This window comes from Chrysemys picta, chromosome 3, assembly GCF_011386835.1.
Source record: "Chrysemys picta bellii isolate R12L10 chromosome 3, ASM1138683v2, whole genome shotgun sequence".
NCBI lineage: Eukaryota > Metazoa > Chordata > Testudines > Emydidae > Chrysemys > Chrysemys picta.
In genome coordinates, this window is record NC_088793.1 from 41,941,434 (window position 1) to 41,968,350 (window position 26,917).

A 26,917-nucleotide genomic window follows, 5' to 3' on the forward strand; every position below is an offset into this window, starting at 1 on the left:
CCCCCCAAGCCCAGACACAGGCCCCCTCTCCCCCCAGAGCACAGGCATGCCCCCCCTCCCCCCAGAGCACAGGCATGCCCCCCCTCCAGTCCTATGAGTCTGTCTTCTCAGCACTACACTTGCAGAGGAAGCAGTACTCTCCTAAGGGCCAATTCACTTTGTAAAGGAAATGCAACGTAATAAGTGGGAATAAAATGATTTTTTTTTAATAAAAAAAGGGAGCAGAAAATTGAGGTATGCAGTAAAGATGGTAAAATAGGATTTTAACTCTCCTGATCAGTGGGTTTCATATGAGTTAAAGCATGTCTTTTTTCAAAAAGCTGTATGAAGGCACCTGATTACTGTATTGACAGAATGTTGCCAGAGTTCTAGCTTGGTTCAACATTCAATTCTTCAGCATCTGCATGAAATCATTGGTTAGCTGCTGAGACAACATGGGCTGAATTACCAGCAGCATGCAGACCAGACCAGACTCTAAATCTCCTATGTCACTAACGTCATCCCGAGTTTTCCCAATGCCTACATGAGAACAGCACCTGGATAAAATGCAGCTGGCTAAACCTGAAATCTGGCACGATGGAAGTGATGCTGGTAGGAAGGGGAAACGTTTATTACTTCTATTAGTGTGGCACGTAGGCTCCCTAGCCTCTTTACAATCAGCACGATATTACAAAAAACGAATTTGCATAGTCAGGATCCCTTTGGACTGCTCAGTGCTGCTGGATGTCAAAATAGCCATTGCTGTAAACGTTTGAAGTTCCATCTGTGACTAGTCAGAAGACTACTGTGGTCCCCACGTGAACCCAGAGTGGTTTTTTGACCTCCTCTAGTGGGAAGATATAGAGGTTTATTAGTCTGGTATTGCCTCCAAGCTAAGGGACCAGATCCATTATCTCAAGCAGCAGCAGTGCATGTTTTCAGATCTAGAGCTCGAGAGTTCAATCCACACAGACAGACCTAACCAAGGTTGTTGTTGTGCATACATTCATGACCTCCAGGCCCAAATATTGTAATTTGTTACATCTAGGAATGAAATCTATCACTCTGGAAAACCTCAAACTGGTACAGAGCCTGGATGCCCATTTGCTAAGTAACACAGGTGTGCTTTGAACACATCACCCCACTGCCATAGTCTTTGTACAGGCTTCCTGTTGAATGCAAAGTCCAGTCCAAGGTTTCTCACCTGATAGTCAAATCCCTCCATGTGTTTGGTACTAGTTACACTTCCCCATCTGTGACCATGACCTTCCCCACAAAAGTTATGTTTCCCCAAACCCATGGACCTGTGGATGTATATGGGGAGGTTTTTGTTTATGGGAGACAACCATTCCTGGATTACGGCACTCATTCCCACAAGCGACCAGAATGTCCACTAGCTGCACCCCTTTCTGCATTAAATATTAAACCCATATCTCTGACTCAGCTTTCCCACAATAATCTTAGCACATACACAATTAGACCCAAATGCAAAAGGGGAAAAAAATCTACTAGTTTACTCAAGATTAAACCTACAGGCAGAATGGGAGGGAGAGAGTGTTATTGTCTTCTTTCAGGCAGTGATGGTGCTACTTAACTATGTAGCTAGGCAAGTCTATCAAAAACATAGCATCTCTTGGGAGAAGGAAGATGAACATAAGAACATACAAATGGCCATACTGGGTCAGACCAAAGGTCCATCCAGCCCAGTATCCTGTCTACTGACAGTGGCCAATGCCAGGTGCCCCAGAGGGCGTGAACGTAACAGGTAATGATCAAGTGATCTCTCTCCTGCCATCCATCTCCACTCTTTGACAAACAGAGGCTAGGGACACCATTCCTTACCCATCCTGACTAATAGCCATTAATGGACTTAACCTCCATGAATTTATCTAGTTCTCTTTTAAACCCTGTTATAGTCCTAGCCTTCACAACCTCCTAAGGCAAGGAGTTCCACAGGTTGACTGTGCGCTGTGTGAAGAAGAATTTCCTTTTATTTGTTTTAAACCTGCTACCCATTAATTTCATTTGGTGGCCCCTAGTTCTTATATTATGGGAACAAGTAAATAACTTTTCCTTATTCACTTTCTCCACACCACACATGATTTTATATACCTTTATCATATCATGAGAAAAAGAAGGAAAGGAAGAAAAGAAAACACTGCCTTGCTCTATATTTTTTACATATTTACATATTACTCTATTTACATTAATAGAGAATTCCTAATGTACACAAGTAACCACCTGGAAAAGGCAGAAAAAATATATACAATAAGCAACACAAACTGCACACAACTCTTAATAGTTATAATGAGGCTAACTATAAAGCTAAATGAAAACAGCAGGTACAAAGAATGATTGATTTCAATAAGCCAGAGTTTGTTTATTGACTGGTTCAGTTTATTTGCTAAATAAATACTCAGGCAGTACGTATATCACATTAGAAGAAGTCTACTTTATGGGGTCATTCTTTGGGAGTTGTGCGGATAAAGTACTGAAATCCAGGTCCAAAATGCATGGCATGCCAACACAGTGCAGTATATGGGCAGAGTCAAAGGAAGCATGTAACTGAGAACAGAAAAATCAAACAATGGAAATTCCTTGTCAATTTCAAGTCAATAAGGTAAAATTCTTGTGTATACACACAGTAAAATATTAGTCCTTACCATATTGTGGAATAGCTATCAATCAATGGCAAGGAGAAAAGAGTTTTCATAGGTCTCAAGGAATCAGAATATGTAATGCCAAAGGAGACTTAGGGCTCATTGATTCTGCAAAGGTGCTGAAGTCTGTGCTGGCATTTTCTTCTCACTGCAGGATCAGGGTCCTGTTATAATTATCAGCAAACAGAAATGATCTTCTGGCCTATGTAAGGCAACAGGGAATGTTCAAGCGAGATCTGCATTCCCTGTTTCAATACTATCTGATTGCATGCCAGATGTGAAGAGGTGACTTGGAAGTACTTTCAAGATACTGTGTCTGCAAACACAGGTGCAGAGTGAAAATGTGCTAACAGCTCTTATTTCAGCAATAAGAAGCAAAAGAAACAAGTGAAGACAAGAAGGAACTATTACTCTCCTGATCCTCTGCTGTTTTTCCAGCACCTGGGTTCTAGTCTGTGACTTCTTTCTTTTGCCAGTGATTTTTCTCTTTTTGAATAGGAGAAAGATATGTTCTTAAGGCAAATAATAAGATGGGGAGAACCCAAGTATGCAGGGAAAGGGAAACAAACTCAACTTTTTGAAGTGAACTTGCAAGCCTCTCTGTCACCAAAGAAGCATGGGAGCTTTTCTCTAATTATGCCCATTCTCTAGAGGATCTGAGAAATCCTCCTTCATTCAAAGATTACATTCAAGAGACCCTCAGAGCATGGGGAGATTTTTCTGATTATATATATTTTTTCAGCTAATTCCTTTTACGTAAATTTCCCTTCACTTCCATTTCATCTCCTATCACTAAAACCTGTAGAAATATATAGTTATTAATCAAAATGTGAGGGTTTAAAAATACCCAACAAGCTATAGTTACCCTATAAGTTTAAAAGGACTTTGCTAAATTAGCATAGCTTTACTTGTAACATTGGCTGGCTTGGTTTTACAGCCCTTTTGGATACTACTGTATAATAATACAGTAATAGTCACCAGTGTCTGCAGTCATCTACCATAGGCAGTAATTTGTCTCCTTTTCATTGTGATAGGAAATGGCAGATGTTTCTGCACCATAATGTGTATGATGACCGATATTGTTACTGGTGGTTTATACAGCCCATGTTGTGCACTATGTATGATATGAAACCCTGTGATAGTTTGCACAGATGATGGTTAGTTCTTTCAGTGGAGGTTTGTCAGTAATGAGGACCTGCAGCTGAATCTGCCCGGTCGTTGGGCAACGAATGAGTGCAGCTGGGCCACAACAGAACCACTTGATTGGCTAAGACAGTCAGGTGGCTTGCTCTTGAACACATATATCTGCAGATTCTAAGCCTTCTTATATTGGCCTCACTCCAAGCCCTGCACCCAGCCTTGCTCTTGCTTAGACCCTGCTCTGCACCTGGCCTTGTTCCAGTCCTGTCCCAGCCTTGCTCCTGTCTTTCCTGACTCCAGATAATCCAGTTCTGACCATCAGCTCCAATTCCTGACTGACTCTGCCTTGATCATGGGCTCTGGCATTCAGACTTTGATCACTAGGCCTGACTCCTACTTTAACCAGTAGTCCTTACTCCTGCTCTGACAGTTAGGCCTGATTGCCTATGACCCAGTCTCCTGACAGTCTTCAAACAATCTCCTAAGTAGCTGAAGAACCAAGAGGCAGCAGGAAATGTATTAATTCCCCCATAACGTTCTCCATCCTGTAAAATCACTGTGACAGTGTACCCCATAAGGCTTTATGGGGGGGTGCTTATAAATGTATGTATGACATAACTGGAATATGTTTTGTGCTGCCTGTGCCATGTAATATATCTCCGTAAAGGTTATGGTCTACTATATCTATTCATCCTATTTGTACATGTATATCATTTTCTACTTGAGGTTAAGAATATGGGCTGTATGCTGGCTTGGTTTCTAAGTAAGCTTTGGGAGGCATTTAGTCAGCTTCTTTAGGAAGGAATTCGCCAGCTTAAGTACCTGATCAGGAAACACTTGGAGAACAATGCATCTTGGAATGCTCCAATCCACATAAGAAATCTTCCTGGAGACATGCAAGATACCATGTGGACAATGGCTTTGGCCTGTAAAGACTGAGTCATGCAGGGACATGTGACTTGCCCAGGTGACTCCAGAACTCCATCTTGGAGCTGGACTTTGCATAGGAGGGAGAAGGGGGGTCTCCACCCACGAGAGAGTCTATTTAAACCCGTGGGAGACCTCTCCATTTTGTCTTCAGCTGGCTAAGGAAGGAGCCTCTCCACCCCCCCAGGATACTTGAAGGGAACTGAAACAAACAACAGTAACTACAGGGGGTGTGAGTGATTGCTGGACCCAGGCTAAAAGGAGATTAGCCTGTAAAAGGGAACATTCTGGAACTGGTGAGGAACTTATCTGTATTTAGTTTGATTAGACATAGATTTGCGCACTTTATTTTATTTTACTTGGTGACTTACTTTGTTCTGTCTGTTACTACTTGGAACCACTTGAATCCTACTGTCTGTATTTAATAAAATCACTTTTTGTTTGGTAATTTACTCAGAGTATGTATTAATACCTGGGGGAGCAAACAACTGTGCATATCTCTCTATCAGTGTTATAGAGGACGAACAATTTATGAGTTTGCCCTGCATAAGCTTTATGCAGGGTAAAACGGATTTATCTGAGTTTAGACCCCATTGGGAGTTGGGCATCTGAGTGCTAAAGACAAGCACACTTCTGTGAGCTGTTTTCAGGTAAACTTGCAGCTTTGGGACAAGTGTCTGGTCCAGCAAGACAGGGTGCTGGAGTCCTGAGCTGGCAGGGAAAACAGGAGCAGAGGTAGTCTTGGCACATCAGGTGGCAGCTCCCAAGGGGGTTTCTGTGATCCAACCCATCACAATCACTAAAGGAAAATATCTGGCAAAAGACATCTTTTATGGTGAAATATTCAAAATTTGACCTTTAGATGGGCAAGCATAACAATTTGCACAGAATCACATGCACACTTGCTAGTGCATGCAGGTGATAACATATATGGTTTACTCCATTTAATTCAAACAAACAAAAAACTGTATTAGGAGAATATTAAAACGGTATGGTTAAACATTCAAATCAGGAAATGCCAGTGTGTGTCAACAGCTGGAGCAGCTATTAGAGGAAAACTGCTGGGAGCTGTGTGCCTCACTCCCCTGCCTGCCCAATCCAAACATCACTGGAGTCATAGAAGAAGTAGTGGAGAGGCTGGTACCCAAGGGATTGTAGCTGTAGCTCATAGCTATATTCCTCTGATAGCAGCCTCAGTGGGTTAACCAGCAGGGGCTTGAGGGCTGCAAATTGTAGATGGTTTGTCAGACCTGATTTTGGAGCCCTGAGGGCATTTGTGGACAGTTTTAAAGGATATGATCTCAGTGCCTCCTTTATAAATCTATAAGGGCCAGTCTTTCTTACTCTGTCATTGAAATTTTATATGAGCCTGGAATTTCCATGTCAAAAATAGACCGTACAATGCAGGAGGTTCCGGTTGATAGAATTCTAATTCATGAATGACCTTCACAAATATATTTGGAGGTGGTGAGTCACTGAAGTCTGCCCACAGTGCATAAGAAATTACATCACAATTAAACTGTAGGTGATATAAATATAAGGGGTAAAGAAAATCAAATCAGCCTCAGACTAAAAGGGAATGAATTTTAAAAATAAAATTCTTCAGGCTGTGTTCAGTCCATACCACTTTAGCCTCTCCAGTTGATTTTCTTGTTTTTTAAATAATTTCTTCACAGCTGATCATGCTCTCCCACTTAATGGGAAAAAATCCTTATTTAAAATGTTTTTAAAGAGATTAACTGTACACCTTTTTCATGTTTCAACTCAATCTTTAGCTACTGTGGAGGCTTAGAAATAATGTATAGTAATAAGTATTTATATATTAGGACTAGTGAACCATTTCCTGTGGCATAAATGCATAAAATAAATTTATATGCAAGGTGTGTGTATATATACATATATGTATAACTATATACTATAATGATTCATTTAAAAAAATCATTTGAATTTGTTGCCCACTACTGAAATTTTCTAACTCCATCTTGTTTCTATGGAAACTGTTATAGTAAGAAGATACAGTAAACAGATGTACTGCATTATATGAGTCTTCTTTTATAGTGTAGTCATTTGATTAATATCCATTCAAATTGTTCCAATGACAAGTGAAATATTTGTTGCTGTGCTGCCATCCAACAAGCGGTATTCTTATTTTTTTCTTTCCATTGTGAATAAATCCATGTTAACAAATGTAGTGGTTTCACTTTGGTGTTTGATCATTCTCACAAGTAAATGATGGGATTGCATATACCAGTGGTTTATACTAGTGATTGTCAGAAATTTTTTAGCAAAATGTTTGACAGAAAATACCATTTTCATCAAAATAAAAATATTTTACAAAATGTCGATTTCAGTGAAAGTTCCCACAATTTTTTAAAAATGAAAAATTTTAAAATTTTCTTCCCTTACAGTGCAATCAAGAGACACTTTCATCTGGAAAAGAAAATAAATGTTTCAATCAGTACTAAGTAGCAATGGTCCTTAGTGTTTTTAAATAGAATATTTCAACTATGATATTGTCATATTATGGCATGTCAATAATAGTGCATATTATGCACTAATACTGTTATGTCATGATATACTGTAAAAATAATATTTATAAAAATAAAAATCTCCACACAATAACATCCAAAATGAAACTTTAAAATTCTGAAACAAAAATTTTCCATAGCTGGATATTTTTCAGAAATTCCAGTTTGTGGGAAATTTCCAAAATTATTTGAATTTGTTCCAAATCAAAAAGAAAATTTGAAACGTTGAAACTTCCTGCAAACTGGACATTCTAAGTTTCACCTAACTCTAGTTTACACATTACTGCTAATAATACTTACCTAGTTCACAGGAGTGCAGTGAGGATTTATTTGTTAATGTTTGTAAAGTGCTTCAAAGATTAATAGCTTTATAAAAATGCCAAGTGTGATTCATATGATTACATCACAAACCATGCTCTTTTCTTTTGTGAGTATCTGGGACCCGTGTGTTGCCCTGGCTGTTTATGTATGACTTTCCAGGGGCATAGCTCTAAAAGATGTGGTTCAGTTGCTAAGAGTGGGTGAGATGAAATAGCTTCGTGGGCCAGATTATGCCTGGCAATAGTGGAGAGTGTAAATAGCATCTTCACTTTGAGCCAGGTGCTGTTGCAGGCCTTCCACTACTCTCAGCACAGGCACTGCTCCCACCTAGCACTTCCTGGAGTACTATGCACACCAAGGGAGGAGCATGGTGCTGGCCATGCCCCTTCTTCCCCTCTCCCCTGCCACCTCCATACTGGCTAGCAGAGCTGGCTGACTGCAGAGAGGAGTATGTGCTGCATCTTCCAAAGGGGACTGAGGACAGTCCCCCATCTGTAGCAGATGCAATGCCTCATGGAGCTCCGCCCTGTGTTGGCAGAGCTCCGCAGTGCCCCAGTGCAGGCCTGAGCTATAGTGGAGTCAGGCTGTGGTTAATGACTGACTTTTAGGGGATGTCTACGTTGCACCATAAGCCCGGGCTTAAGCCTGGGCTCAAGCCTAACCCCCTTGCACCTACAAGGCAATTGCGCAAACCTCGGGCTCTGACCCAGGCTCCCAGGACCCTGCAGGGCTGGACTGTCCAAGCTCAAGTTAAACTGGGACCCAGGGTCCGAGCCTTGTTGCTTTGCAGTGTAGACGCAGCCTCGCTGGACTTGGGTCCTGGGAGTCAGCTGGGAGTATCCCAAATTCCATGGATCAACTTCTAGTTCTTTCTATCCTAACAGTCTGCAATCCACTCTATTGAAAATGGAAGCCGCCACCGCCTCCCCCCTCTCCCCTCCCCCCTTTGCAAACGGCAGTAGCTCAGGTCAGTGTCAACCCATTCTGTTCTGATCACCAATCTGCAAGCACATAATCAGAGAGCCTCCTGGGTTTACAATGGAGAGTGAACCTATCAAGCCTTCTGCAAAGTGAGCTGCTTCCTGGTCTTCCCACAGTACACCATGGTTCTAGGACTAGATTGGCCACATTTGGGGGGGGGAGGGGGAGGGCGGGCTGAGAGAGGTGCTAGGGACTCTGGGATATGGTTATTTTGACTCAGGTCTGCACACTGCAGCATGAACTCAGAGCCCTAGATTTGAGCACAGATTAGAAAAGTCTTAACATTGGGTTAAAATACAATGTAGATGCTCAAGCTCCAGCTTGTGCGTTTGGATCCTGATACGTTGCCCGTTGATTTCAATGGGACATTTTCTTTAGCTTTAATGGGCATTGGACTGGGCCCTCACAGGTTATGGTGCACTTCTTGGATGGCTGATGCCATGAGGTTGAACTCACATGAGGCATTAGGGTGACCAGATGTCCCAATTTTATAGGGACAGTTCCGATTTTGGGGTCTTTTTCTTATATAGGCTCCTATTACCCTCCACCCCCATCCCAGTTTTTCACATTTGCTGTCTGGTCACTCTATGAGGCATATATCTATGACTTACTAATGTGCTATTTCCTGTAGCTCATTGATGTAATGGCACAATCTGTCCACAAAAGAAAGCATCTTTCAACTGAAGAAATGTTCTGAGGGGAGTGGCTTACATAAAAAGGGATGGAACTGGGGAAAGTGTCAATAAACTTAAGAATGTTTGGAAACAGGGACAATCTCCATTTGTTTTTCTCCTAGTGAATAGAGCATGAGAACTGGGTTTTATTCTCAGCTCTATCACTGGCCTGCAAGGTGACCTTGGGCAAGTCACTCTACATCTGTGCCTCAGTTTCTGCATCTGTAAAATGGGGATAATGATACTGACCTCCTTTGTAAAGCAGATTGAGATCTACTAATGAAAGTTCTGTATAAGAGGCAGGTATCATTATTATTATTTTTTATTATTTTGGGTACTGACTGACTCATGTGCTCGTCACTTAATGTCTGTTCTATTAAGTATTAGATTAGATCACTTGATTATAATTTAGTTTGGTGATAGCTGCATTTATAAATACCCTAGAAAGATGCACGGATCTCAGGGAAAGTGAGTGGGAGAGATGCTGGCTCTCTCACCAGAAGCAGAAGTGACAGCTGTAGGGCCTGGCTGCTGCTGCTGCATTTAAACTGAAATCAGTCTGTAGCGCTCCCTTTCTGTTTGTCTTGCAGTGCATTGCATATCACTGAAGCTTTAGATGATGTGGGATATGAACTGGGCTGATTCAGAACCTTTAAACTGGCACATGTAATGCAGCAACCTGCTTACTGAGCAGGCCTTCTCGGTGGCAGCACATATCACCAGTGCACTGTGATCTGCACTGGCTGAAGGCTAGTGGACTGAATTTAAGGTGTCTGTTGTGATGTATAAAACCCTAAATGGCTTGACATTTTCCTACCTCTCTTCCTGTTCCATACTGTGATGGTTACAATTAAGCAGTCAAGATGGATCCCCTTGGCTTAAAAAAGAGAGGAGTGGCAGTAGAGTCTTCTGTATGAGGGTCCCTCAGCACTGGAACAAGAGTCACAGACCACACATTTTTTTTTTTTCATGTTTCAATGTCGTCAATAATTTCAATTTCTCTCCTTTGTTGGTAGTTTTTTTTCCCCATCTATTTTTTTACCCAGTAGCTTTTTCATGTTTTTAGATAGTCTGCTGATTTCTTTACCTAATATCTTGCTGTTCCCTGGAGGGTTTCTTGCATTCACTGTTGTCTCTCTATAGATGTGGCATTTTAATTTGGTTCTTGGAATATTTCGGTTTATAACTCACCATCTATTTTTTAAAGTTTGGATTGATCATTTCCCTTTTTGGTGACATTATACTAAATATTAACTTTAAAGTCTATTGAGCAATTTCCTTTTTCCAGCTAGCATATTTTTATTACTCTAACATTGTATGATGCAACTGGTTATTGTATTAGGGCGCAATCCTACAAGTTGCTCAGAGACTCTTGTAAAGTGCTGAACATCCTCAACTCACATCAACTTCTATGCTCAGCAACTTAAAAAACACAGCCCCTGCCAAACCATTGGTATGATGGTCACTGTGTTATTTGCTTCAGTTTTCCTGGTTTTCTTTAGGCACTCTCAGACTCTTTAATTTGGGAAGATAAGTGGTTATGGACCTGTGTTCAGATGATAATTATTTAAGGGATAGATTCTGAAGTTAGCTGCAACCAAGCTGCACTATTCCAGGAGTAGCCCTGGGAAGCATTGTCTCTTAGAAACACTTTTCTGTGTCATGTATCAGAGGGGTAGCCGTGTAAGTCTGAATCTGTAAAAAGCAACAGAGGGTCCTGTGGCACCTTTAAGACTAACAGAAGTATTGGGAGCTTGCATCTGAAGGGGTGAGGTTCTTACCCACGAAAGCTTATGCTCCCAATACTTCTGTTAGTCTTAAAGGTGCCACAGGACCCTCTGTTGCTCTTCTGTGTCATGTCACAGTGCCTTTCTGCTTCCCTCTGAGCTAACCAGCCAACTGTACAAAGTAATATAGACACCATCTTGCAGACCTTATGCGAAGCTCCTAGTGAAATCAAAGTGAATGTTTCTCAAAATAAAAGACGATTCAAGGACACCAGGAATATTCCTGGTGGTGCCTAACATCACACTCAAGGCCAGAATCATTGAAATGTAGGGCTGGAAAAGGACCTTGAGAGGTCATTTGGTCCAGCCCCCTGTGCTGAGGCAGGACCAAGAACACCTATACCATCCCTGACAAGGGTTTGCCCAACCTGTTCTTAAAAACCTTTAATAATGGGGATTCCCTTGGAAGCCTATTTCAGGACTTAACTACCCTTATAGTAAGAAAGCTTTTCCTAATATCTAACCTAAATCTCCCATGCTGCTGATTAAGCCCATTACTACTAGTCCTACCTTCAGTGGAGTGGAGAACAATGGATCACCATCCTCTTTATAACAGCCCTTAACATATCTGAAGCTCAGTTTCTTTTAACCTTTCCTCACAGGTCATATTTTCTAAACCCTTTATCCTTTCTATTGCTCTCCTCTGGACTACCTCCAGTTTGTCCATATTTTTCTTAAAGTGTGATGTCCAAAGCTGGACACTGTACTACAGCTGAGGCCTCACCAGTGCTGAGGAGAGTAGGACAATTACCTCCGACGCCTTACATATGATGCTCCTGTTAATAGATCCCCAGAATATTAGCCTTTTTTACAACTGCTTCATATTGTTGGCTCATATGCAATTTGTGATCCACTATAACCTCCAGACAGGGCCGGCTCTAGGATTTTTGCCGCCCCAAGCAAAAACAATTTTGGCCGCCCCCCCCGCTTTTTTTCTTACTCCACCCCCCGGCCACGCCTCAACTCCGCCCCTTCCCCAAATCCCCAGCCCTGCCTCCTCCCCCCAGGCTCTCAAGCCTAGGAGGGAGGGAGAGAGAGGGAGAAGCAGCGCGTGCGCCGCAGCCGCTCGGGGTCTCCCCCCTCCCTCCCAGGCTCTCAAACCTGGGAGGGAGGGGGAGATCCCGAGTGGCCGCGGCACGCGAAACAGCTGATTCGCGCGCCGCTGCTCCCCCTCCCTCCCAGGCTCTCAAACCCGGGAGGGAGGGGGAGATCCTGAGCGGCCGCGGCGCGCGAATCAGCTGTTTAGCGCGCCGTAGCCGCTCGGGGTCTCCCCCTCCCTCCCGGGTTTGAGAGCCTGGGAGGGAGGGAGAGCGAGCAGCAGCGCGCGAGCGGCAGCAGCGGAGGTGAGTTAGGGCGGCCGGGGCACATTTTTAGGGGCGGCATGGCCTGCGCCAGAATGCCGCCCCTAAAAATGTGCCGCCCCAAGCACCAGCTTGTTTTGCTGGTGCCTAGAGCCGGCCCTGCCTCCAGATCCTTTGCAGTTATTCCTCATTTTGTGGTTGTGCATTTGATTTTTTTTCTTTTCTAAGTGTAGTACTTTGCCCTATCTTTATTGAATTTCATCTTGCTGATTTCAGAGGAATTCTCTAGTTTGTTCAGTTTGTTTTAAATTCTAATTCTATGGTCCACAGTGTTAACAACCCGTCCCAGGTTGGTGTCATCTGCAGATTATATAAGCATACTTTCCACTCCATTATCCAAATCATTCATGTAATTATTGAATAGTACTAAACCAACACAGACCCCTCCGAGACCCAATAGGTATGTCCTCCCAGTTTGACAGCATACCACTGATAACTACTCTTTCAGTACAGTCTTTCAACCAGTTATTCAACCACCTTTTAGTAGTTTAATCTAGACCATCTTTTCCCTAATTTGCTTATGAGAATGTCATGTGGGACTCTATCAAAAGCTTTACTAAAACCATATGAGACATATGCATCTTTTAAATTAACCAGAAGATGCTGCAGGGCACAGCATGTTTGAATTAAATGTGAAATTAAGAAGTGTATTAAGAATGTGTAGCACTCTGAAGTTCTGTGTCTAATAGATAATGTTATTAGGTGTGAATACCTATTAGGTAAACACATATATAGGTAAACTTCTTATCCCTTTCATGAGATGTTGAGTTATGAATCTCAAATCATATTCCATGCTTCTTCTCTCATTACATTTAATATGTTTAAATATTAAAACTCTTCTTCAACCTTTATGCATTCAAATTTTGTCCATTATTAGAATGGAAATTATGTATAGGAAATTAAGTGCTTTTCTGAATAGAGATGGTTATAAGCATGTGCCTAATCGCCTTGCTGAATCTGGCCTAGTTCTTTTTGCAAAACTCCCTATTTCTGAAATGAAAAACTTACATACAGTTTGAAAAATCGTTGTCTACATTTTGAGGACTCTGGCTGGGAGTGTGGGCTCTGGGGTGGGGCCAGGAGGTTGGGATGTGGAGGGGCAGGGTGCAGGTTCCGGGAGGAAGTTTGGGTGTGGGAGGGGACTCTGGGCTGGGGCAAGGAGTTCGTGTGTGGGAGAGGGTTCGGGGTGCGGGGTCCTGGTGATGCTTCCCATGGCTCCTAGGAAGTGGCCGCCAGGTCCCTGCAGCCCCAAGATGCATGGGTGGCCAGGGAGGCTCTGCATGCTGCCCTCCCACCCGCAAGCACCACCCCCTCAGCTCCCATTGGTCATGGTTCCTGGCCAATGGGAGATGTGAAGCCAGCCCTGGGGGCAAAGAAAGCGTGCGGAGCCTCCCTGGCTGCCCATGAGTCTAGGGGTCACAGGGACCTGGCGTCCATTTCTGGGAGCCACACGGAGCTGGGGCAGGCAGGGAGCCTGCCTTAGCCCCAGGCCCCCACTGCGCCACTGATAGGATTTTAATTGCCCTGTCGGCAGTGTCGACTGGAGCTGGCAGGGTCCTTTTTCAACTGGGCGTTCCAGTCAAAATCTGGACACCTGGCAACCCTAAGCTTGAGTCATTGGCCAGGGCACGCTCCATGTATCATGCACTGCAAAAGGATCACTTATTGTGTAATCCAAGAGTCAGTGACAACCCCGTAACTGAATTTTATAATTTGAATGATGATGCCTGTTCAGAGTCTAGAAGTTTTAAACATTATTAAAAACTTAAAGCAATTACAATGACTCAGAAAAAATAAATAAAATAATTGAAACTGGTACAGACTGTAATGAGATTATAATGGTATAATAATAAAAAACAAATAATAAGCAAATGAAGATTACATTATCAAATATATAGAGCTCCTGACAATAGCTTGCAAAGAGATAGCAGATGAGGAACATATATAAAACCCGATGAGGCAGTAATTGACTGTGTGCCAGCCCTGCAAAGGAACTATTGTGTAATACGGAGACTTTGCTCCCTGTGAATTGATGACTCTACCAAAAATGATGTTTATCTATGGATAAAATATGAAAAAAATGTGGAAAGAGGAGGGGAATGCAGAGGGATACATACAATCCAGCTCTCTTCATTAGGAGCCAAATTCTGATACCCTTACTCATGCTGAGTAACGTCTTGCTCCACAAATGGTCCTATTGCACCACTCACCGCTGGTACTATCCAGTGTGAGTAAGCACATCAGACTCTGGAACTTGGGCATTGAATAGTAAGAAGTAGAACTAGGTATCACTATTTGTGTTTGGTAGCACGCAAAGGCCTCATTCAGGACCCCACAATGTCATTGTGCTAGGTGCTGTACAAATATATCAGTATTGTCAAAGTTAATAATGTGCACTGTTAATTTGGATGCAAATTCATGCTGCCCTGAATATGTGCACAATAATCCCCACACAGACACTTGTAGAGAGATTTTCAGCTTTTTTAAGATTATTTGCCTTTGTGGGTTTATTGTAAATTGGAAACATTATTGTTCTTATTTAATTGTAATATATATTTTAAATAGATCTTTGATTTGTTGAATTTATAAAACCACTCCCTCTCCAGAGGGGGTGCATTCATGTCACATCTCTTCCCATTTTTACAAGTCAGAGGAGAACTTGTTTAAAAATGAGAAATATGTATTTCTTGTCTAGGTTTACAATATTTCTGTCTGCTTACCTGCACATCCTGGGAAGTGTGCGCTTGCGCTCTCTGTCTCTCTCTGTCTCTCTCTCTCTCTCTCATTTAATATTTGTGAATCACCCAAAGTGGGTAGTCACCCACGAAAGCTTATGCTCCAATACATCTGTTAGTCTTAAAGGCGCCACAGGACTCTCTGTTGCTTTTTACAGATCCAGACTAACACAGCTACCCCTCTGATACTCAGACCCTATAGTGATGAGGACCTTAGAAAAGCCCACGCAAAATTAATAATTCTGTCTTCAGAGCAAGGTTTGAATAGCATTCAGTGTGCACTGAGTGATGCAGGGATCCTGTGGAAGAAATAGTATATGATCATGTTACTAAAGCCTGTATCATAATACATACAGATGCACGAGTAGACTGAATTAAGGTTGCAAAAACAACCTTAATTCTGGCATTTCCTAATTTTTAGTGCTTTTCTTTGTAACTTCAAGAATGTTATTTTGTCATTTGTGTGTGCGCAATTTTCTAGGTTTTTAAAAAACAAACTGAACAAACTGAAAATCCATCATGAGTCACCATATTGGCACTCACATGGGCCATCATTAGGTTTGGAACTTTTAGATCCACTGCACAGATCCCTGCTGCTTAAGCTAATGGAGTAACATAGCAGGAGTACGTTGTCATCCTCCATGTGGACCTGCACTATAGGGGGATGGGACTTGCTACTGGGTTTCCCAGGTATTTACTGACAGAAAAGGAATAATGAGTGTGCTGTAGTGGGTGCAGGCTGTCCGTTTCCCCTCCAAGCTTCACCCTTCCTGCCCCATCTCCTCCAAACTATCCCTGTCCCAGTCCTGTCTTTTCTCCATCTCTGGCTCCTCGTCTCAGTTTCATTTGTCTCACCTACCCAGTACCAGTATTGACTCATCAGGTTTCTCATCCCAGTGCCAGTCTCCTTGCCAGCAAGTCCTAGTCTTATCCCTCTGGACTCTCCATCCCTGTTCCCCCACTCCTTATCCCTAATTTCCTTGCTTAGCCAGTCCCAGTTCCTCCTCCCCAGCTCTTCATCCAATCTCTCTTCTCTAGGCTGGCTTCCATGGTCCCAGCCCCAATATCCCTCCTACCACTTCTCATCCAGTCTCAGTATCCCGCACTGAACCTACTGATTCCCAGTCTCCCCCACGCTGTTTCCCTCCCTGACTCCCAGTCCTAGTTCCAGTCTCCTTGAATGGCCAGCCTTTCCTCCCACCCAGGTTCCCTGTCCCATTTTATTTCCCACACTACCTGCAGATCTGGCTCTCATTCCTTTTGCTTTCAAATCAGGTGGCTTTGCCCTCCATGCTGCATGGGTCTAGCAGGGAGGTCACTGAGGGTATGTCTGCAAGTAAAAACCTGCATCTGGCCTGTGCCAGCTGACTTGGGCTCCTGGGTCCTGGGCTGCTGGGCTGTTTCATTGCAATGTAGATGTTCAGGTTCACACTGAAGCCGAGCACTGGAACTCTCTCATCTCACAGGGTCCTCACAGCTCCAGTGCGAGCCTGGAAGTCTACACTGCAATAAAACAACCCCTTAGCCCAAGCCCCTGACACCAAGTCCAGCTGCATGGGCCAGACTCAGGTGTCTAATTGCACTGTAAATATACCCCAAGAGCCCAGGAAAAACAGGCTCCCTGCTCTCCGTTCAGTTACTGAGTCCCAGCCCAGAACTGCAATTGCAATGAAAGACCTGCTGAACCCCAGGCTGCAGTGTACTCTGTGAACAGAATATTTGGGGAATTGAGCTGCTAAAATCTAAGTCATCTCTGTTCAGCATGTGCAAGTGTGTTGTTTTTGCAAAGGCTTACAACTTGGCCAAATTTTGGCAGACTTTCATGGGGATAGCAAAAGCCATATTCCTGCCACAAAGGCCACTCCCTGCCAAATTCCAAGTCTATTCTGCAACGTATGGGTGTTCTACAGCTTTTCAAGGAAAAGGTCACCAGAATTTATTTAAGATGGGCAAAACATGTTTCCCAACCCTTGTCTCAATAACTGAAGTGTTTTGTCTGAAATTTTCCAGACAAATTCAGCCCGAGGCAGACACCCAGCATGGAAAATGTCAACCCAAACGGTTGAAGTTTGGTAAAGTTTTAAGTAGGGTGTCAGGCAACCTTAATCTGTGGTGATACCAGCCCCATCTATAATTGATGCAGAGAGAGCAAGCAGGGTTCTGCTTATAACATTTTTGGTACCCAATGCAGACCAAAGCAAACAGAATGTGCTTTCTTGGAGAAAAACTGCTAACCAATGGTGTGATACAGATCCTGCTGAAGTCAGTGGAAAGACTCATTCATTTCAGTGGCTTTGGATCAGGCACCAGGAGATCTACATTTTACACTTTTTTAGTTTCTTGGTGTTCTTAAGGTGCATTGTTGAAATTCAGTCTGGAGGTGACAAGTTGTGGATTATTGTAGGAAATTGAGCATCTGAAAGAAAAGGTCACAGCCCCGTCATCAGAAATATAGGGTTAAAAGCATTCCTGGCCACTGCTCATCTCTGGACCTCTGGAAACCGCAGAGGAGCAAATAATCCTCCTATAATGCAAACCTGAGTAACGAAAGTGGGCACCTCAGCTGGAAGAAGTTATTATTATCTCTTCCATTTTTTCTGGTTTCTCTCTTAGCTGAACAGCATTACCTCCATCTTCTTAGGCTTGGGTCTCTGCTACCTTGTCCTCATCCAAGCCCCAATTCAGATCAGACACTAGGTAAACCAGTTAACTACACTATCAATCTGATGGAGTGGCGCTATAGAACTGGGTGTCATCTGCACATTGAATACAGCGCAGCCCAAACCTAATGACCCTACATGCATATGAGATACAGATATCTACTAGAGATAGGATAGATATTAAAAGGTAAGTGAAGCCTTATAGTTAAGTTTCAGAGTAGCAGCCGTGTTAGTCTGTATCCGCAAAAAGAACAGGAGTACTTGTGGCACCTTAGAGACTAACAAATTTATTAGAGCATAAACTTTCGTGCATCCGAAGAAGTGGGCAGTAGCCCACGAAAGCTTATGCTCTAATAAATTTGTTAGTCTCTAAGGTGCCACAAGTACTCCTGTTCTTTTTATAGTTAAGGCTACAGAAAGGATCATTTGAAAGAGTCATTTTCAATTGTTAACTTTTATCAATCTCTTATCTTTCATGCTAATATTTGCTAATTTTGTTGTCAGTTCAAACAATGTTTTGAGTCTTTTAGCTAAAAGTAGTTCAGGACTTGGAATTTGGTTTCTCTTAAATGTTAAAATTAACAATCTGTCAAGGTTCCATTGGCCACACACATGAAACAAGACAGGACAGAACAGTGGAATTACATTTCTGTGCATTAGGCAGGTCAGTGAGAATTTGTATTTTAATATGTAGGTGTGTCTGGCATTCTCTATAACCCTCACCACTCACAACAGCTACTTTCCATTGGTTCAATAGTTTTGTTGTTCCAGTGTGGAGAAGATTGGATATGCAGGAGACAAAACTTTCCTGGGAGCTGGCACTAACCCATGGAATACCTCCCGTATAAGATAAGAATGACTACTGACCTCCAAACTCCACACAAAACTCATTTATTTGACATGTGCATATGCATGAAAAAGTGATTTACTTCTATATGCTGAAAAGTGTGTGTGTGGGGAGGAGAGGACAGATTATTGTTCCTGTAACTACTTTGGAGCTGCTCAGACACTGTGTGGGCAGACCATTTAGGAAACTCGATAGATAGATAGTGTCTGTGGTCGTCTGAGACAAAGATGGAAGGTGGTGGGGCTCTGTCTTATAATATGTAAAGATGCATGTGAAAAGACGCAAGAGTTCCTGCCCCAATTACTGCATGTATCATGCAGGACAGAGCATTGTGCTGTTGTCTAGTAAATAGTTGCACATTGATAGAATGTTTCTGTTTTTTTATTTTCTTTTAAAACAAAATCTAGAAAACAGCAAAGCTAAGGTTGTCTGCTACCATAAATTCATCTCCTCTTGCACATGCAGTATGCACTGATGTTATTACATGTTCACATGCTGCCACTGAAAAAAAATACATTAGGCATTTGTTGAATGTTGAACAAATGAGTGATTGTAGGCTACAAAGTAGCAATGAAATAAAATGAATAAACAGTATAATTGAGTTGAAGCAGATATTGACTATGTATTGGCCATTCTGCAGTTACTGGTGTGGAGGTTCTTGATTCTCTTCTCATACTGACAGGTTTCAGAGTTGCAGCCCTGTTAGTCTGTATCTGCAAAAAGAACAGGAGTACTTGTGGCACCTTAGAGACTGGTAGCGTAGGGTCTGAGGAGAGAGTTACATAACCAGACAAGCCTGATGTTAGGGTGCCAATGCCTGAGATGATGGGGCGTCCAGGATTTCCAGGTTTATGGATCTTGGGTAGCAAATAGAATACCCCTGGTCGGGGTTCTAGGCATGTGTCTGTACAGATTTGTTCCTGTGCTTTGTCAGGGAGTTTTTTTAGCAGATGGTGTAGTTTCTTTAGGTAATCCTCAGTGGGATCAGAAGATAATGGTCTGTAGAATGTGGTGTTAGAGAGCTGTCTAGCCGCCTTTTGGTCATATTCCAATTTATTCATGATGACGACAGCACCTCCTTGTCAGCCTTTTTGATTATGATGTCAGGGTTGTTTCTGAGGCTGTAGATGGCATTGTGTTCAGCATGGCTGAGGTTATGGGGCAAGTGATGTTGCTTCTCCACAATTTCAGCCTTTGCACGTTGATGGAAGCAATCTATGTAGAAATCCAGTCTGTTGTTTCGACCGTCCGGAGGAGTCCACGCAGAATCCTTTTTTTTGTAGTGCTGGTAGGGGGGATTCTGTGGGTTAGTATGCTGTTCAGAGGTATGTTGGAAATATTCTTTGAGTCGGAGACGTCCAAAGTAGGATTCTAGGTCACCGCAGAACTGTATCATGTTCGTGGGTCTGGAGGGAGAAAAGGAGAGGCCCCGAGATAGGACAGACTCTTCGGCTGGGCTAAGAGTATAGCTGGAAAGATTAACAATATTGCTGGGCGGGTTAAGGGAACTACTGTTGTGGCTCCTTGTGGCATGTAGCAGTTTAGATAGTTTAGTGTCCTTTTTCCTTTGTAAAGAGGCAAAGTTTGTCTTGTAAATGGCTTGTCTAGTTTTTGTAAAGTCTATCCATGAGGAAGTTTGTGTGGAAGGTTGTTTTTTTATGAGAGCTCATTCTTAATCTTTCCCTGTTTGCTGTATAGGCTGCTGATCAGGTGGTTTCGCAGTTTCTTTGAGAGTGTGTGACACAGTCTCTCAGCATAGTCTTCGTGATATGTAGATTGTAATGGATTTTTTACCTTTAGTCCTTTTGGTATGATGTCCATCTGCTTGCATTTGGAAAGGAAGATGATGTCTGTCTGTATCTGTACGAGTTTTTTCATGAAGTTGATGGATTTCCACTCCATACGGTTAAATGCAGTGCCTTGCATAATGACAGGTTTCAGAGTTGCAGCCGTGTTAGTCTCTATCCGCAAAAAGAACAGGAGTACTTGTGGCACCTTAGAGACTAACAAATTTATTAGAGCATAAGCTTTCGTGGGCTACTGCCCACTTCTTCGGCTGCATGGCTGACTTAGAACAACGCTTCCTTAGCTCTCGTCCCCTAACGCCCCTACTCTACTTGCGCTACATTGATGACATCTTCATCATCTTCTCCTACTGGTTTCACTCATAAAAGTACAATGTTGAGGTTTTGATATAAGATAAGTGTATCTGTACAATAATTTTGTGACATATCTTGTATTTTCCCTCAGTTAATAATGAAGATTTTAGATTGTGTGAATTGTATTTTAATTTAATATACAACTGGGAAATTAGTTTTTCAAATTCTGTTAATGACAATTACCAGTGCACTAAGTCTTTCAGTGTAGTATTAACATAAGAATGCTTTTCTTCGCCTCTCTGGCATTGTTTCTATGCTGTCTTTGCATATAAATGAAAGGAATTATTATTTGTTGCTCCTATTCAGGTCCCACACACATTCTATATGGAAACATGTATCTGGTACTTTTGTTGAATATCTAAAGGAGACCACATCATTTGAGAGAGACGAGGTGGGTGAGGTAATGTCTTTTATTGAATCAACTTCTGTTGGTGAAAGAGACAAGCTTTTGAGCTTACACAGAGCTCATCTTCAGATCTGACTTGGATGGATATTACCTCATCCACCTTGTGTCTCTCATATCCTGGGATCAACACAAGTACCAAACTATGCAAACTATATAATTTAGCAGTTTTAATCCCTCTGCTGTTGGATCCTTGCCCAGAAGCCAAATCTAAGTAAATGGACCACCAAGTGCAGATTTTGTTATGCACTGAAATCTGTTGTTTCATTCCACTGAAGCCTGAAGAAAAAGGAATTTCCCCACATTTCTATTAGACTTCTACCATTAGATAGGAACACCCAGGTATATTAACCCTTTGTTTTTTATTCAAAATAAAAGATGATGAATATTGGGAACATATTATTTAAAAAAATTAAAGGGTATGCTAGGGCACTAGAACAGTGGCAGCTTGAGTGCCATGGAGGTTGAAGTTCTATTTTCACTGACAGGATAGGCCTAGCATATGTAGCAGAACCTGCTAGCTCACCAGAGGGAGGGAGTGAGCATGCTCAAAGCTTCCCTCAACATAATTAATTATTACTCAGTTGGCATATACACTAGGTGGTCAAGGAAGAGTCGGCCTCTGCTCTGGGCTGTAGGAAAGTATCCGTGACCATGTAATATGGAGGGGGACACTCATGCTTTCTCTTGGATCAAGGAAGGTACCTCTTCAGAATGGACCTTCAAAAAATGGCAGGCCAGGAAGGAGATGAACTAAATGGAGGCAGTTATCTATATAATTATATGAATGCATCAGATGACTGATGGATGTAGTAAACGAAATGTATCAGTTTAGTTAATTGTAAATATCCTGCTTTACTTCGAATTTAAACATCCACTTTTAATATGAATATTTCAAAGCTCAAGTACTTAAATCAACATTATTTTTTTGAGCAGTGGTGTTATTTAAATATCTGCAAATATGGAGACTCTAAACCCAGGTAAGACATTTTGGAGGTTTTCAAATAATGACATATATTTTGCACTTAATGTATGTAACGCTTCTGTCTTGTATTGTTGGCAGCAAAAAGGGCCAGCTCCAAATATATAGAGGGGTCCTCTAAATATGCAAAGACCTCAGGCTTAAAACCCCAGCCAGAAACATGGGAAAAACTAAATACCTTCTCTGGGCACCCTTAACAATGCTTCCCCTTTTGCAAGCATGGAGTCTGTCTATAAACAAACAAACAAACAAACAAAACCCCACTTTATCAAGGAGAAAGTTTGGCGAGCTTCAGTGATGACAGTTCTAGTGGTGCTGGGTAAGACTTGCTACTGCCCTGTATATCACCACAGTGTTACCTTAATGCCACTTTTTGCTCTGATACTGAGTCCGGGTCCTCAGACTGACACTACTTAACCCAGCTATGTGATTTTATCTCTAGGTTTCAGAGTAGCAGCCGTGTTAGTCTGTATCTGGAAAAAGAAGAACAGGAGTACTTGTGGCACCTTAGAGACTAACAAATTTATTAGAGCATAAGCTTTCGTGGACTACAGCCCACTTCTTCGGATTTATCTCTAGGGGTGTCAAGTGGACAGGTCCTTATCAGAGTTCACTCACCTCTGTCATTACACTGTGTGTGTGTGTGTGTGTTCCAATGACATATATGTAACCCCTTTGGGGTTTAGAGAGCCTGGCCCTTTAAATCTTTTTCCTAAGGGGGAGGGGGAGAGTAAGAAAAACTCCAGGGGGCAGCGCTGGAGCTTGAGGGAGAGGGAGAGGCAGCCTGCAGCCCTGGAAAAGTGAAGCAGCAGAGAACCTGCCTGAAGCCTGGGAAGGACAGGGCTGATCGGGGACAGCTCAGGACAGGAGCCAGGAGGAGCACTGTGCCAGAGAGGAATTGCTCGAGAAGGACAGGCCGGAGCTGGACCCAGTATCACTGCTGCCCAGAGCTGCATGGGGCTGTGAGTACTGGGGCTTGTGACTCTGCATTGGGGACAAGGAGGGAGGTTGCTAGCTAGTTAAGTGAGGAGGGGGTCGCTCTGTGTGGCTTTGCAGAGAGCGGCAGAAGAGGGCACCAGAGGGGTTTGTTGGGGGAAGTTCACTGGCGCCGAAGACGACCAGGAGCACCCAAGACTCACCACTGGACTGGAACTTTGCTCAGGACTTCTGAACTCTGTGTGCAGATGCATTGCTCAGTGTCTGCCCTTCCAGACTGTGCTACCACTGGGCCTGTGGGGCCTTGGCTTGGATGCAGCCCTGTCTTACTGCTCCCCCTATATTTCCCCTTGTTGTTTTTCTCCTCTCATCCCTCTGTAAATAAATATTTCCCTTGTTATATCCACTGTACTTTTCCTGTGGGGGTGTGTGTTCACTCTGGGGGGTTTGGAACAGGTGCCCCTGGGGTGGAAGGGATTTCTCCTGCTGCATTCCTGCGTGCGCCATCTCTTGGCCAGAGCTGCCTGCAGAGCAGACTCCATCTTGGCCACGAGGATGCTAAAGTTACATATAGTAACCTTGAGCCGAGTCTTTGTCATAAGTGATTTAACGGTAGCCAAAGATAGGAGCCCATTCCTCCTCTTCTTCCCAATTTTTGTCCATGTCCATTACCCAGCTATCCAAGACTGATGGTGCCACCAAAGATGATAACATTTCATTATCCCTACTTCCAATATTTATTTTTTAAACAAAATAACTAGAATTGTCACACTGGAATGATGCATAACAAACATGCAAATAGTCCAACTCATTCCATGTCTTCCTCCAGTTCACCAATAGATGGTAACAGAGAGCTCCTTCTCTGTGGATATTCAGACCACAACCTTACATGTAGATCTTTGATACTGCTTTATTACAGAATCATAAGTTATGAAACACAACAGCAGCTTTATAATTAATAAAATGTAATTAAAATAAATTAAAATGCCTTGAATAAACCAGGTGGGTGAGGAAGAAAAAGACTTCCCAGTCTTCTCAGTCATTCTTTGGTGCCCTAGCATTTAAAAAAATAATTGGAATATACTATTGGAGACAGCTGTTTGGTAGGAGGAAGTGGGGTGTCTTCAGTAGAAACACAGCAGTTTCACACACAAGCTACTATTTTTGTTGCACATTAATATTCAGATTTTTAAAAGTTAAATTAAATCCAGAAGAAACAAGTGTTATGCAGAACAGTTTCTTGTCAGTTATCAATTAGTTGTACAGTAGTTTTGTAACTAAATGCCCTTGTATCTTTGTAAAATATGCCAAATTAGTAACATGTGTACCTCCCAGATTAAAATAAACTCAGTATGGGCTGCTTCATTACACTGTATGTTCACATGCTTTATTATACTTTTACATGAGATGTGATTCAGGACATGATTCTCACTTTGTGTTTAGTGGCCTTATATGGGAATAAGATGTAATTTATGCTAACTCTAAGGCCTATTTACAAGGCCAGTGTGGTGGAAAGGGACCTCAGTGTAAATGAGAATCAGGATCACAGAGTAGCATTCACATATCATGAACTCAGATACAGTAAAACTTTGTTTATAGTGAAACATAATAAAATTGTCATGCTTATTTCAGAATGTTGCAATTTCCAAAATGCATTTGCATGTACAGGCCCAGATTCAGAAAGGATTTAAGAATGAGTAGTGTCATTGACTTCAATGAAACTAAAGGCATATTTAAAATTATACGCATACTTTAATCAGGCCAAAAGTAAGCTTCCACTTATGGTGAAACATTTTGACGGGGAGGAAAGGACATTAGATGCTGCTGAGAAGAACACAGAATAAACTTGTGGAGGAAGGTGAGGGGAGAGAGTCCAAGGCACAAATAAAACCTCAGACTGGAAATACCTTTGTGCAACCAGAAAAAATTGTAGGCAGCTCATAAACGCCATGGAACTGCCTGTCCCCATGACCCAGCAAAGACTTTTCCAGGACAAGGAGTTAGAGCAGTGGTGGGCAACCTGTGGCCCGCATGCGGCCCATCAGGGTAACCCGCTGGTGGGCCGCAAGACAGTTTGTTTACACTCACCGTCTGCTGGCACAGACACCCACAGTTCCCAGTGGCCGTGGTTCGCCGTTTCGAGCCAATGGGAGCTGCAGGATGCAGTGTGGTTGTCCACCACTGAGTTAGAGTATGAAAAGGAGGGGTGAGAAATGCTTCTAAACACCTCTCCTTCCTAATCTTTATTCACAGCAGTAAATCATTTGAAAGACAAAGAACCATCATTGACTGGGGGGAGTGGTCCAAAATGGAAGGCTTTTCAGTTGATATGAACTGCTGAAAGTTTTAGGTGAGCGAAATCCTTTTGCTTTCAAATTTTATTTAGCTTGGTAACATTTAGGAAATAGCTTGCATGTTAATCTTTTATTTCTTTTGTAACCAATTCTTACTGTTACGCTTTTACCAGTTGTAATCACTTAAAATCTTTCTTTAGTTAATAAACTTGTTTTATTCTTTTATTGAAACCACTTAATTAACTGATTGGTTCTCCACAGGCCTTTGCTGATTGGCTGTCAGTCTGCACAGCCTCTCTGGCCTGTTCCAGCCCTTTTTCTCATGGAGCGGGGCAGCCGCCCCACTACAGCTCTTCAGAGGAGGAACTTGGTGGTTGTTTTGTTTTGCACGTTTTGCCACTTGCACAAAGCCTTGTAAACGTATGATACCAGAACAATAAAGAACGAGGAATTTCAAGTTGATGTCTACCCTCTTCACTTAGCTATAGGCAATTGTGACTCCCTACAACTAACTGTCATCAAGGAAGAAAATCAAGATATATATATATATATATATACACACATACACAAACAAACAAACTCCGACACTGAATATAGTCATAAACCAGAATCACCTTGAATTGAGGGCAGATTTTGGCCCTACTCCTAAATCATAATCTGATTGCTTTTTGCCACTCCACTTGCACACCATGCCCCAAAGCAGGCAGATCCAGCTCTTGGAAGATCTGTCCTGCATCAGGAGAAACAGAAACATCCTAGCAAACTCTGTGTAACTCCCCCTGTGTTGTGGTGATCCCTGACTCAAAACAGCCCTTTTGGGGTCATTGCTGTTCTGGTCTGTGTTGTGGGAGCAGTCAGGGTGGAACACTATTAGATAGTGATATCAGTCAACTTCTGTCTCACTTGTTCTCTGCTGAGATCCAAAAAAGGGCAATGGAATCTTCAGATCACAATACCAGAATAGGCTAATTTGGAAGCCCTCCTATTGTACTATATTACTTTTCCTTTCAATCCAGGATCCACTTAATTAACTTTCCTTCCCCCCCCCCCAATGATCTTTGAAGAAACAGGTTTTAATTGGTTGCAACTATGTTTTAATAAAATGCAGTATTGCTTTAGTGATGTATTATATCTTTATAGATATGTGTTTCAATTCAGACTTCTACACAGTTACTCACTTGACTTCCTATAAAATGTTGGTATCAAGATGATGTAGGACAGAAACAGCAAAATTTCAAGAGAAACAGGTTGAATAAGAAAACTGCCCTTTCATCTGTGTTCCTGATCCATGTTGAAGCCACAGCGTGACTTACTTTAATAGAAGAAAAAATAAATATGTTCTAGGGATTGAAATGACACTGTGAAAGACTCACTACAGGTAGTACAGCATAATCCGGAGACCTTGTCCAGTAAATACTCAGGACTCAACTAAAGTCAAGTTGGATTCATTTCTTGCTTTCAAGTTCTCTAGCATAAGACATGGTGGTGAGAAAACTTGTACTGCTGCTACTTTCTTCATATATTTGCATTAATCAAGAATGGC

General features: G+C 42.3%; 1 protein-coding gene and 1 long non-coding RNA gene across 7 annotated transcripts in view; both read left to right on the forward strand.

The window, feature by feature from the left end:
• Positions 1 to 26,917, forward strand: part of DLGAP2 (DLG associated protein 2) — a 655,212-nt gene that overhangs the window by 148,516 nt on the left and 479,779 nt on the right. The window lies entirely within an intron of this gene.
• Positions 3,657 to 25,887, forward strand: LOC135982620 (uncharacterized). The gene is made up of 3 exons (XR_010600060.1): positions 3,657 to 5,002; positions 25,334 to 25,430; positions 25,636 to 25,887. It is a non-coding gene; the product is annotated as an uncharacterized LOC135982620 (long non-coding RNA).